Genomic DNA, 14673 nt, shown 5'->3' with positions numbered 1-14673 from the left:
GCTTCAGATATTCAACTGGCTGTTATGTTTCTTATTTAGAGTCATATGTCCCAGATACCTGGGTGCCATTTCTGTTTAATCCCTTGCCCGAGCCATAATTTTTTTAATAACAATCACTTTTGCTCTCAAAATGTCCTATTTGGACTGCCAATTATATAATTATTCTTCTCTGAAGTATCCTTTAACTATAGGTTCTGCTTTTTCTCTTTACTTTTCCCTTAGGCTGTATTTTTATGTGGAAGAAAGCAGGTTGACTATCCTATAGATTTGTTAGCAATCTGTATTTTGCCAATTGCATCCCTATTTTATTGTTGGACATGCTATTTTGGCCCCTGAACTTCCTGTAAATTGGTTGTCACATACAGAGGCATGGTTAGATTTAAGTTTGATTTTCGGAGCAAGTACATTTCCTTGCTGGTATTCCATACTTCTATAAAATTGTTATCTCTTCTCTTATGATGCTGTCTGCATTGGTGTGCATTCTCTAGATCCATTATTTCACTAGGGGTTAAAATGGTGAACATCTGAAATTCCTTTTTGAATTTTTGGTAGACTATTTCTTCCAAAAGAAATGTCCCTAGTAAACAGATTCTGTGAGGTAGGGTTTGTATGGAAAATGCAGGATAGATGCTTGATGTTTCTCTTTATTTGCTAGTTTTCAAGATGTTGAATTGCTTACTTAGCAACCACAGAAGTTGCAATTATAAACTCATGAATGTAAAATACCGGATTCGTTTAAATTCATTATAGTTATTATTATTTTTGAAGCTCAGTTTTTCCCATCTTTTACCCATGGTGGACTCCTCTTGCTGTCTCCTCTGTTCTTTAGACAAGAGCAGTGTAATCTTTAATAGCTTACTGGCATTCTAGTTTGGCAAGATATTCTGTGCTTATGTCATAGCCCCAGACATGATATCAGCTTATGTATCTAAAGAGCCCTGATTTCTTTTATTTTTTTCCTGAGTTTGTGTGGAATTGGGGGGGATGGTGCAGATAGTGACAATGACATTTAGAGAATACAATCTAGGTCTCAGGGATGATCAATTCTATTAGGTGAGACTTCTCAGAACCAAGAAAGGAAATACGTTTGCTTTATGAAAGTCTCCATACATCATATGCTTATTCTCCTACATTCAGGGATACAGGCATTTTACTTGTAAATCTTAAAATTCCTTTTACATAGAAAGTCCCAGCTGGCTGTGACATCAACATAGTTACCTACATTAATTCACAGTAAACTCAATGCAATCTCAGAGTAATGGGGGCTACATTGTCATCATAATAGTTGAAGATATTTTCCTCAATTTTCCCCTTTAAGGTAGGTTATACTAGAGAGTTACACTCAAATTACTGTGTGTTAACCTCTCTTGAACAAACTTCAACATCACATGTTATGCAAGTGTTCAGTATACTAAAAGTAATTTGTTAATTTTTAAATGTTTATAATGATTACATTTTATAATAACACTTGCCTTTTTACTATAAGAGTTTTACATGGGTGAAATCATATGTACTGTACAGGATAAACCTAAGGAAGTTCATTTTCTATCCCTGTAACCTCCAACTGTGCACTTGAAGTCCCTCCTTCATGTGTAGCCATTTTTAAAAAATACTTTGATCACCCAAATTATACATAAGTTCAATATATCTGTTATATATATACATTTGTATGTGTACATATATGTTCCCCATTCTTAGATAAGTAGTGGAATAGTATACATACTTTATAGGCCTTTTTAATTATAATTATCTTGAATATAACTTCATAGATGGTATATAAAACTGTCCCTTCTTCCTTTTCAGAGTTGCCTGGTACCCATTATATGATGTACCATGTCTTATTAATCATCCCTGATTAGTGAATTTTTTCTTTTTCTTTTGCTAAACTGATGGAAGGAATGATAACTTATGTATAGTAATGATTCTAATTGAAAGACTATTGAAAACTACTTTGAGTAAAAATATTCCAATACTTAACACAGAAAGTTTTGTACTAACTCTATGGTCTGGTGAAATCAGAGATTATTTCCCTCCGTTGATAGACTTCATTTGGATTATTTTTATTGCATTGACCTAGGAATCTCTTGACATGCTGAGCTAGAGACCACCTCAGTAGCTTTATATGTTAAATGCAATGCAAATTCTATCTAGATATTATTCACAAATTGTGCAGGCTTCTGAATAAAGGAAGGGTCATCTGATCAATGCAAAGATACCGAACCCTGGAACTTTCGTCGCTAAATACTAGAAATCTGGTGTATTTTGTTTGAAGTCAGCACCTCATTGGGAGAACTATGTGATATTTATAATCCCTTTAATTACTTTCTACAAAACAGAACTTATGGGCTAATTATGAAATCCACTCACAAATTTCTCTCAGATTCTTTAGAAACAAAGGGAAGATGTCATTTTTGGCTTGTTTCTGATTTATAAGTGAAGAAAACATACACAAGTTGTGAAAAAATGAATTCTTTTCAAACAAAGGGACTTTAAGCAGAGATTTGCAGATATATCTTTTTTTTTTTCTCCTCTAAAAGTATAGATCTGTGCTCTGCTTTATAATGGGCCACCAGAATTTAGCAAATCTTGGGAAAAAATGGTTACGGTCTAATAGTCACAATTCTTTCTGTGAAGAGAAACAATTTCACATGGTGTAGTTAAGTTCTGAGGCCAGATTTGAAGACTTTTCTGAGAGTCTTTCATAATAACAAGAAAAATAGTGTTTTCAAGTCCAAACTTCATCAAGTTTATGTTTTAAAACTCCTCAACTGGTTTAGTCTTTTCAGAAGTCCCAACTGGAAAATATTCAACAGAACTTTTATATTAGGGAGGTTAGACTCATGTCTAATATATATTTGAAAGGTATACATTTGTTTATTATTCTCTTGTCATTCATTCGGGTCATGTGGATATGTATTTATGAAAATAATTTCTAATAACAGTATCCTAAAATATATCATTCATTATGTAGGAAATAAAATTTTAATTACACCTACTATGACTGTTACTTTTTTTCTTTACCATTTTCTAGAAAACAATCTATAAACAATCTGAAAGTATCCTCTAGGCATAGTTCTGTGAAATATGTTTTATCTTCTTTAATGTTATTAAGAATACTGTTTATATAATCGAAAATCTTTTTTAGTGGAGGAAAAGTGAGAAGAAATTATTTTTCTTTTTTCTATGACAGATATTCTTCTTTTGAAATAGTAGGATTTAATCTTATGAATGCAGTAATTTGTGCAACTAATAAGACTTCCCTGTTAAAGTTTGCAAAAACAGAACTATGGACCATTTTTAGCCATGTTTTTATAATACATGTTCTGAACATTTTTATGTGCACATCATTGTTTTACTTTTATGTTTTTCATGATATATTTATATTATCTGATCAATATATCAACCTATTTTTTATACTGAAAGAAATATATTTTTATCATCATGTTATTAGTATATTAATATACTATAATATATGTGATATATTAGATATATTATCATATTAGGAAAGGCAAGAATAATAATTATATTTTACTTACAAGATCACTCTGTATCCACAATATTAAAAACTGAACAAATTTGCTTTAAAAGGTGATATATAAAAAAATACTTTTTGTCTTATCTACTTAAAAAAATAAAAGATTCTTCTTCCCTGGAAATTGAAAAAACACACTTTATTTATTGAAGTCTTTCAGCATATGTAATCAAAGTACCTTTTTTTGGGCGGGGGAGGTTGTCAGCAGGAAAAGATAAATTAGTGGGTAGACAATGACTCATAATCTGCAATTATGTACATAAATAAATTAGAACAAAATGAAGTAGTGTCAATCTTAACATACATTATAAAGTTAAGAGAAACATTAGTAGAGAGACAGTCAATTTGTTGGTTGAGAATCAGTGATGTTAGATTTCCTAAGGTGTACTTTAGAAGGTGACCATAGAATGAAATGCTAAATGCCACCTCCTACCCCCACAAGTATATCTCACACTTTATCTGACCACAAAACTGTTGAACCTTTGGATCCAAAGAGCAGCTGCAATAAAAGGCAATTAATGATTCATAAGAGCGGTTCAATCTTCATTGTAGATTCCCTTACTGATGTTTTTCAGAAAAGGAGCCCAGATTGAACAAATTAAAACAGTACAAAACACTAATGCTAATGTTCCATGTACACAGACCTCAAAACCTTGCAGAAATAAGAAAAGCAATTAAAAAGGCCTTCAAATTCCAGAAAAGACCCTTTGCCACAATTTCTCTATAATAGTAAAGATTGTACCATATGATTCTCAGCAAGTTATCTGTTTGGCTATTAAGAATAACATGAAATTTTAGAACAGATTTCTAATAAACTATGTTACTCCTATTTTCCATAACAGTTTACATTTGTACATATAAAAATATACTTACAAATTTCAAAATATATATTACTTTACACACAGTGAATACTTAATAATGAACAGACCTATTTGTCCAGCATGAAACTTTGGCTATTTTTAGTTTAGTTTATATTTGGGGACTTGTTTATCATATTTTATAATCAAATAGTTGTAATAAATGTCTATGTTTGGAATCCCAGTTTTTGGTCCCCAAAAGTTTGCAGAATGCACATAAGACTGTTTTTACCTTTCTGGAATTTCTGCCCTCGTGATCAGAGCCAAAAACAGATGCTTAAGTGACTTAACCACTCAGACGCCCCTGAAATTCTTTCATAGCTGGGGGAAAAAAAAAACAAAACCAAAAAAGACAGTGTGTATTCTGCAGAGAAACCAAAGCACTTGTTTAAGTAGAAATATATAGAAAGTGATTGATTCTATGAGGGATTGGCTCACATCATTGTGGAGCCTGAGAAATCCCATGATCTGCAGTCGGTAGGATGGAGGCCCAGGAAACCTGTTGGTACAGTTCCAGTCCAAACAGGCTTAATAAGAACCAGGGGAACCAGTGGTGTTCGTCCCATTCTGAATTCAAGGAACCAGGAGCACCAATGCCTAAGGCAGGAGATGGTCATCCCAGCTCAAGAAGAGAGCAGATGTGCATTTCCTTAGTCCATTTGTTCTATTCCAAGCCCTCAACAGATGGGAGGATGCCCAACCACGTCCAGTAGAGAGGATGGGTCTTATGGACTCAGATCACCAATTCGAATACTAATCACTTCTAGAAATACCCTCATAGATGCAAGGAGAAATTAAATTTTACCAGTTATCCAGGCATTCCTTCACCCAGCCACGGTATGCATAAAATTAACCATCATGTCAGTTTTCTGAAAATTTGTCGCGGCCTGTGCGACAACACGAGAGGGTAAGAGGATGGTGAGACGAAGACGAGACGTAAAGAGATGGGGACAGGAGGGACACAGTAGATGATGTCCAAGCAGTGCCAACTTTATTACGAAGTGTGCACGATTATATAGAAAGCAGAAACACTTAGGGGAGACTAACTGCCCACCACATACCAAAAATAGTTTCTCCAGGCTCCTGTTTACCAGTTCCCTTAAGTTAAACACGCAGACATCCTGACGCCAGCATGTTGCTTACTTATAGATAAGTTCCCTAATGATGAAGGGACTGAAAAAGGGCGCCCGATGCATTTTATGGCCCATGCAAGAACAACAAGGTCCAGGCATGGATTCAAGACTTAGGCCTGCATTGTCCTGTTCCTGATAAACGCCAATGGGTAGTCACGTAGGCGATCATGAGACTCATAGCACAGACCCTTTCTCAGCGCTGCTCAACCTTTCCATTGCTGAGGTTGCTTAACCCCTTAATGTCAGGGAGGCGCAAGTCAGGGCCTGGTTTGGCTCATATCTCAAGCTTCTGTGTGGCTTCTCACAAAATTTTTTTTACTTTTATCAAATATAAAAGACATATTTATTTTACAAGTCTGTGTTTATAGCTGATGAACTTCAACTATAGATAAATAGATGTAAAGTAGAAAAAAAACAAACTTTTGAACCTGAAGGAGTTTGAGCCCATAAATAGGTATCATTTGATTTAAGCAACCATAATCTATTCTCTTTTGTCTTCTCTTAAGCCATCAAAATTTAATCAAATCATGGACATGCAATCTGCTTCAGTTTCAACACCTACCTGTTAAATTGTCACTAATGTCTAGTGTAGACCAGCTCTGGAACAATGGGCCTTTGTGAACATAATCCTTCTTGCCTGTAGAGTACCAGACAGGTTTTATCAACTATGAAGGCAGCTGGAATGAGATTTCAAAACCCAAAATAACACTGAGGATGGGTTGTGACTATTTCCCCCTATGTGACTGTGGCAGAGAAGGTTCCTTGCCTCTGCTGTTGTGGGAATTTTTACAGAAATAGACTGTCCTTACAGGCGCTATATTCCCTAGGCACTCTCCCATGCAGATGTGACCCTGTGACTAGGTTTCACCAATGGAAAGAAATTTGCGTTGATCTATGTCACTTGTGTCACTTGCCATAAAATTTTAGAGAGTGTATCACATTATATGCTCCCCCTTACTATTTTTATCAGCTGAGTAAAAGGAATGAGAAGCTTTAAAATATGGATACAAAAATTGAATTTCAACATCAAAAGATCAATAAAAGTCACAAATGTTGGGTGTTACATGTGTTAGACATAAGTGTTTATTTCCCCTGCTGTTTCAGTAATTATTAGATCTTAAGGCAATGATATCATTCCACTATATTTACATCATATTTAACTTATGCCTGTGTTTACCAAAGAAAGCAAATGCACTGAAGAAAAAAAGTATTCATATTTGTACAGTCCAGGCTGACTATTCCTATTGTCTGTGGTGTCAAGGTTTCCATTAGAATATTTTAAGATTTTTATTGCTGTTGTTTAGAAAAACAATAGATTTTTATACATTTGCTTTATATCCTATGGTCTTCTTAAAGATTTATCAGTTCTACTGTCTAAAAAAATGTTCCTTAGGATTCTCTATTTACCAGATCATGTAATCTGCAATAGCAATATTTTTATCTCTTCCTTTACATCTTCATGCCATTTATTGATTGCTTGATTGATTGACTGACTGACTTTTTGCTGTACCTCGAGTACAGTTGAACAGAAATAATAAGAGAGGACATCCTTGCCATTTCCTTGTCTTAGCAGAGAGCATGCAATCTCTCACCATTAAGTGTGAGTTAGCTGTAATTTGTCCATACACAACTTTCACTGGGTTTAGGAAGTACTCTTCTGTTCCTGCTACACAAAGAAGGTTGTTTTTTGGTTTTTGGTTTTTGGCTTTTTTACGACAAACAGGTTTTAGTTGTGTTAAATTATCTTTCTGTGTCTTTCGAGATGATCTTAGAGTTTTCCCCTTCATTCTATTAACATAGATAATTATATTCGTTAACTTTTCAAATGCTAAATCTGTGTTGAATTCCTGGAATAATTCCCAGTTGATAATGATGTATTTTCCATCTTATGCATTTTCATTTGATTTGCTAATTTCAGTTTAAGAGTTTTGCATTTGGTTTTATTAGGGTTAGTGTTCAGTAGTTTGCCTATGATATTGTTATTTTGTTTTGGTAGCAGAGCAATGTTGACATTATAAAATGAGTTAGGAAGTGTTTGATCTTTTTTTATTTTTCTAAAGGATCCTGTGGGATTTTTGTCTTCCTTCAATGTTGGATGGGATTCATGAATCATCTGTGTCTGAAATGTGTAGAGAAGGAATTTTATCTGCAAATTTAATGCCTTTAATAGATATAACAGTATTTTTCCTATATATTTGTCACTATGAATTATGTGTTTTTTGAAGGCATTTGTCCATTTTATTTAAATCATTGAATTTATACACAGAATATGTCTCACATCATGTCTTTATCGTCCTTTTACAATCTCCTCTTCAGGGGTGCCTGCTCAGCTAAGTTGGTTAAGCCACAGACTCTCGATTTTGGCTCAGAACATGACTTCTGGGTGGTGGGACCGAGCTGCACGTCAGGCTCCCTGCACAGCGCAGAATTCCTCTCCCTCTGTTCCTGCCCTCTGCTCATACGTGCTCTCTCTCTCCAAAATAAATTTTTTAAAATCTCCTTTTCATTCTAAATATTTAATTACCAATATTATAGTACTTGTGATCTTTAGCTACTGTCTTGTTTTTATGTCAAGATAGAAATCTATCAATTTTAATATTCTGTTTAAAAAAAAAATTCCCCCTCTCTCTGCCGGCCTCTCTGCCTGCTTGTGATCTCTGTCTGTCAAATAAATAAATGGAATCTTTAAAAAAAAAAAGTTTAATTAAAAAAAAAATTTGACCTTAATTTAAATGGATTTTTCTTTTTATTCTGATTTCCAATTTCTTTGATATCTACTCTTTGTTCTCATTCTTTTGTTCTTTTATCCCTTTAATTTGCTCTTATTTTTCTATCTTCCTAAGGTAGAATTTTAACATCATTAATATTGAGTGTTTAGTTTCCCCCTACATAAGCATTTTAAAGTCACAAATTTCCCTTTAAGTGTTGTTTTAAGTGCATTATGCACATTTTGATATGTTGAGTTTTAATTTTTTTCATCTTAAAAATATATTTTTTATATAGATATAGATATTTTATCCCTTTTGTTTGTTGTCTTCCTTGGGGTAGGGTGATGTGGGCACAGTTAACTGTTCCTCTTACAATCTCAGTACATCCGTATTCCTTTTTTTTTTTTTTTTTTTCTTCAGCAGTATATAGGAACTTCTGCAAGGAAAACCCTGTCTTCCACAGAGGCTCTCTCATCCATGGGTGGTGGTCTAAATCAGAGTTCTCCAGGACTAAGAAGGGCTGAAGTCGGGTTAGGGACTACAGATGGGACAAAGTCTATTTGCCTATCGCTCGATGCTCAGATGGGCAGAACTTCCTCACCCCTCAGTCCCGGGGTGCTGATCGTACAACTCCCACAAAGGCGCTTTTGTCCGTGGATGGATGCAAAATTGTTTTTGTTATGGCAGGGATCTAATGAGAGAAATCTTATTTAGTCATGTTCCTGACATCACTTCCCTCTCAGCTTTCTGAAAAGACTTATGTTTATTTACAAAGAACTTTTCATCTGCATGGTCCTAAGTGGTTCATTACTAGGTCCACTTTCTGGCCAGAAAGAAGCGGGGAAAAGCTCTATACTTCTACAGTGGATTTCTGATAAGGTAATATCTAGTTGGGTCTCACTCAGTATGAAGATCTCTGTCCTTTAACTGGAATATTTAGCAAACTTAAATTTCCACATTATTAAACTATCATAGTTTATCATAAACTATCAAGTCCACTGATTTGCAACTCATGTTTTCAATCTGTTTCCTCTTTTTGTTTCTTTTATATATTATCTTGCCTTCTTTAGAATTTCTTGATTATATTTTAGAAATCCATATATATGGAATTTTATATATTCTATAATATTAAGGCCTATAGTTTTTTGTTAATATTTTCCAACAGCTGCTCTAGAGTTTAAAATGTGCATATTTAACATATCACAATCTATCTTTAAATAATATTATGTCACCTCATATTAAATGTAAGCCCTTTATAACTATATACTTTCCTTCCCCTATCAAGACCTTTGCACTATTACTTTCATACATATTATTTCTACATGGATTATAAATCCCCCCCAAATATTGTCACTATTTTGTTTTAAATAAAATAATTTTATCTTAAATTATTATTTAATTTTTTAATTTAATTTTATTTTTTCAGTGTTCCAAGATTCATTGTTTATGCACCACATCCAGTGCTCCATGCAATACATGCCCTCTTTATTACCTACCATCATGCCCTCCCAACACTCCATCCCTTTCCCTGTTTCTCAGAGTCCACAGTCTCTCATGGTTCATCTCCCCCTCCGATTTCCCCCAACTCACTTTTCCTTTCCTTCTCTTAATGTCCTCCATGTTATTTTTTATGTTCCACAAGTGAAACCATATCATAATTGACTTTCTTTTCTTGACTTATTTCACTCAGCATAATCTCCAGTCCTGTCCATGCTGATACAAAAGTTGGGTATTCATACTTTCTGATGGAAATGTAATATTCTATTGTATATATGGACCATATCTTCTTTATCCATTCATCTGTTGAAGGGCATCTTTGTTCTTTTCACAGTTTGGCTGTTGTGGTCATTGCTGCTATGAACATTGGGGTACAGATGGCCGTTCTTTTCACTGCATCTGTATCTTTGGGGTAAATACCCAGTAGTGCAATTGCAAAGTCATAGGGCAGCTCTATTTTTAATTTTTTGAGGAATCTCCACACTGTTTTCCAAGGTGGCTGCTCCAACTTGCATTCCCACCAACATTGTAAGAGGGTTCCCCTTTCTCCACATCCTCTCCAACACTTGTTTACTGTCTTGTTAATTTTGGCCATTCTAACTGGTATAAGGTGGTAGCTCAATGAGTTGTTTTTTTTTTTTTTAAGATTTTATTTATTCATTTGACAGACAGAGATCACAAGTAGGCAGAGAAGCAGGCAGAGAGAGAGGAAGGGAAGTAGGCTCCCTGCTGAGCAGAGAGCTTGCTGCTGGACTTTAATCCCAGGACCCTGAGATCATGCCCTGAGCTGAAGGCAGAGGCTTTAACCCACTGAGCCATCTAGGTGCCCCTCAATGTGGTTTTGATTTGAATTTCCCTGATGGCTAATGATGATGAACATTTATTCATGTAGTCTGTTAGCTGTTTGTATGTCTTCTTTGGAAAAGTGTCTGTTCATGTCTTCTGCTCAGTTTTTGACATGATTATCTGTATTTTGAGTGTTGAGTTTGAAGAGTTTTTTTTTTTAGATCTTGTATATCAGCCCATTGTCTGTAATGTCATTTGTATCTTCTCCCATTCCATGGGTTGCCGCTTTGTTTTGTTGACTGTTTCCTTTGCTGTGCGGAAGGTTTTGATCTTGATAAAGTCCCAAAAGTTCATTTTCCCTTTTGTTTCCTTTGCCTTTGGAGATATGTCTTGAAAGAAGTTGCTGTGGCCAGTGTTGAAGAGGTTACTGACTGTGTTCTCCCCTAAGATTTTGATAGATTCCTGCCTAATGTTGAGTTATTTTACCTATTTTGAGTTTATCTTTGTGTATGGTTTAAGAGAATGGTCAAGTTTTATTCTTCTATACATAGCTGTCCAATTTTCCCAGCACCATTTATTGAAGATACTGTCTTTTCTCCACTGTATGTTTTTTCCTACTTTGTCGAAGATTAGTTGACCATAGAGTTGTGGGTCCATATCTGGACTCTCTACTCTGTTCCACTGGTCTATGTGTTTGTTTTTGTGGTAGTACCATGCTGTCTTGGTGATACAGCCTTGTAAAATAGCACAAAATCAGGCAACGTGATGCCCCCAACTTTGCTTTTCTTTTTCAACATTTCCTTAGCAACTTGGGGTCTTTTCTGGTTCCATACAAATTTTAGGATTGTTTGTTCCAGCACTTTGAAAAATGCTGGTGGAATTTTGATCAGGATGGAGTTGAAAGTATAGATTGCTCTGGGCAGCATAGACATTTTAACAATGTTTATTATTAAAACGACAACAACAACAAAACAAATGTCTATTCTGATCCATGAGCATGGAATGCTGTTCCATCTTTTTGTGTCTTCTTCAATTTCTTTCATGAGTGTTCTGTAGTTCCCTGAGTACAGATCCTTTGCCTCTTTGGCTAGATTTATTCCAAGTTATCTTATGTTTCTTGGTGCTACAGTAAATGGAATTGATTCTCTAATTTCCCTTTCTATATTTTCATTGTTAGTGTATAAGAAAGCAACTGATTTCTGTATATTGATTTTGTATCCTGCCACATTACTGAATCGCTGTATGAGTTTTAGTAGTCTGGGGGTGGAGTCTTTTGGGTTTTCCATATAAAGTATCATGTCATCTGCAAAGAGAGAGAGTTTGACTTCTTCCTTGCCAATTTGAATACGTTTTGTTTCTTTTCGTTATCTGATTCTGTTGCTAAGACTTCTAGTACTATGTTGATCAACATTTGTGAGAGAGGGCATCCTTGTCATGTTCCTGATCTCAAAGAGAAGGCTGCCAGCTTTTCCTGTGGGTTTTTCATGGATAACTTTTATGAATTTGAGGAATGTTCCCTCTATCTCTATACTTTGAAGAGTTTTATTTAGGAAAGGGTACTGTATCTTGTCAAATGCTTTTTCTGCATCAATTAAGAGGACGATGTGTTTCTTCTTTCTTCTCTTATTGATTTGTTCTATCAAATTGGTTGATTTGCGAATGTTGAACCACCCTTGCATCCCATGGATAAATCCCACCTGGTCATGGTGGATAATCTTTTTAATGTACTGTTGGATCCTATTAGCTAGGATCTTGTTGAGAACCTTGGCATCCATATTCATCAGGGATATTGGTCTGAAATTCTCCTTTTTGATGTGGTCTTTGCCTGGTTTGGGGATCAGGGTAATGCTGGCTTCACAGAAAGAATCTGAAAGTTTTCCTTCTGTTCCTATTTTCTGAAACAGTTTCAGGAGAATAGGTATTATTTCTTCTTTGAATGAGTGGTAAATTCCCCAGGGAATCTATCAGGTCCTGGGCTCTTGTTTTTTGGGAGGTTTTTGATCACTGCTTCAATCTTGTTACTTGATATTGGTGTATTCAGGTTGTCACTTTCTTCCTGTTTCAGTCTTAGAAGATTATTTTCCAGGAATGCATCCATTTCTTCTAAGTTGCTTAACTTATTGGCATATAACTGTTGATAATAATTTCTGATGATCATTTCTGTTTCCTTGGTATTAATAGTGATCTCTCCCTTTTCATTCATAATTTTATTAATTTGGGTCCTCTCTCTTTTCTTTTGGATTAGTTTAGCCTGTGGATTATTGATCTTATTGATTCTTTCAAAGAATCAGCTTCTAGTTTTGTTGGTGTATTCTACTGTATCTCTAGTTTCTAACTCATTGATCTCTGGTCTAATCTTGGTTATTTCCCTTCCTGTGTGTGGCGTTGGCTTAATTTGTTGCTGTTTTTCAAGTTTTTTAAGGTGTAAAGAGAGATGGGGTATTCTGGATTCTTCAATTTTTTTTGAGTGAGACATGGATGGCTATGTATTTCCCCCTTAGGACCTCCTTTGCCATATCCTATAGGTTTGGGGCCCATGTGTCTTCATTCTCATTGGTTTCCATGAATTGTTTAAGTTCTTCTTTGATTTCCTGGTTGATTCAAAGATTCTTGAGCAGGATGGTCTTTATCTTCCAAGTGTTTGAATTCCTTCCAAAGTTTTTCTTGTGGTTGAGTTCCAGTTTCAAAGCATTGTGGTCTGAGAATATGCAGGGAATAATCTCAATCTTTTGGTATTGGTTGAGCCCTGACTTGTGACCCAGTATGTGGTTTATTCTGGAGAAAGTTCCATGTGTGCTTGAGAAGAATGAGTATTCTGTTGTTTTAGGGTGGAATGTTCTGTATAGATCTATGAGGTCCATCTGGTCTAACGTGTCATTCAAAGCTCTTGTTTCTTTATTAATCTTCTGCTTGGATGATTTTTCTATTACTGAGAATGATGTGTTAAGATCCCCTACAATTAAGGTATTCATATCAATATGACTCTTTATTTTGATTATCGGTTGGCTTATGTAGTTGGCTCCTCCTGTATTGGGGGCATAAATATTTACAATTGTTAGATCTTCTTGGTGGATAGACCCTTTAAGAATGATGTAGTGTCATTCTGTATTTCTGACTATGGTGTTTAGCTTAAAATCTAATTTATCTGATATGAGACTCACTACCCCAGCTTTCTTTTGAGGCCCATTGGCGTGGAAGATGGTTCTCCATCCCTTCACTTTCAGTCTGAAGGTATCTTTACGCTCCAAATATGTCTCTGGTAGACAGCATATGGATGGGTCCTGTCATTTTATCCAGTCCACAACCCTGTGCTGTTTTATAGAAGCATTTAGGCTGTTCACATCAAGAGTGATTATGAAAGATAAATTTTTAATTGATATCTTATTGCCTGTGAAGTCCTCCTTGTTTCTCTAGATTGTCTCTGTAAACTTCTGGTCTATGTCTCTCTTGGTTTGTTTCTTCTTTTACAGAATCCCCCTTAATATTTCTTGTAGTTCTGGCTTGGTAGTCACATACTCTTAAACCTTGCTGGTCTTGGAAGCTCTTTATTTCTCCATCCATTTTGAATGTCAACCTTGCTGGGTAAAGTATTCTTGGCTGCATGATCTTCTCATTTAGTGTCCTGACTATGTCTTGCCAGCTGTTCTTTCTTGCCAGGTTTCTGTGGACAGGTCTGACATTATTCTGATGGTCCTTCCTCTGTACATAAGGAATTTCTTCTCCCTAGCTTCTCTTAAGACCTCCTGTTTGAAATTATGGTTTGCGAATTTCACGATTAAGTGTCTGAATGTCTTTCTAGACTCATTGATCTTGGGGGGGGCGGTGTCCTTTCTACCTCTAGGACATAAGCACTTGTTCCATTCCCCAGATTAGAGAACTTTTCATCCAGAATTTGTTCAACTATATCTTCTAGTCTTCTCTCTTTCTCCACCCCCCTCTTGGATCCCAATAATTATGACATTTGAACATTCCATGGCATTATTTATCTCCCTAATTCTGTTTTTGTGGTTCTAAGCTGTTTGTTCCAGGCCTCCTCCTAATCCTTCTTTTCTATCAGTTTGTCTCCTAGATCACTAATTCTATCTTCTGCCTTGGTTACTCTGGCTGTTAGAGTACTTAGATTAGATTGGATCTCACTGACATCATTTTTAACTTCTGCC

The sequence above is a fragment of the Lutra lutra genome, chromosome 2, assembly GCF_902655055.1.
Source record: "Lutra lutra chromosome 2, mLutLut1.2, whole genome shotgun sequence".
NCBI classification, from domain to species: Eukaryota; Metazoa; Chordata; class Mammalia; order Carnivora; family Mustelidae; genus Lutra; species Lutra lutra.
This window is presented reverse-complemented; position numbering follows the sequence as displayed.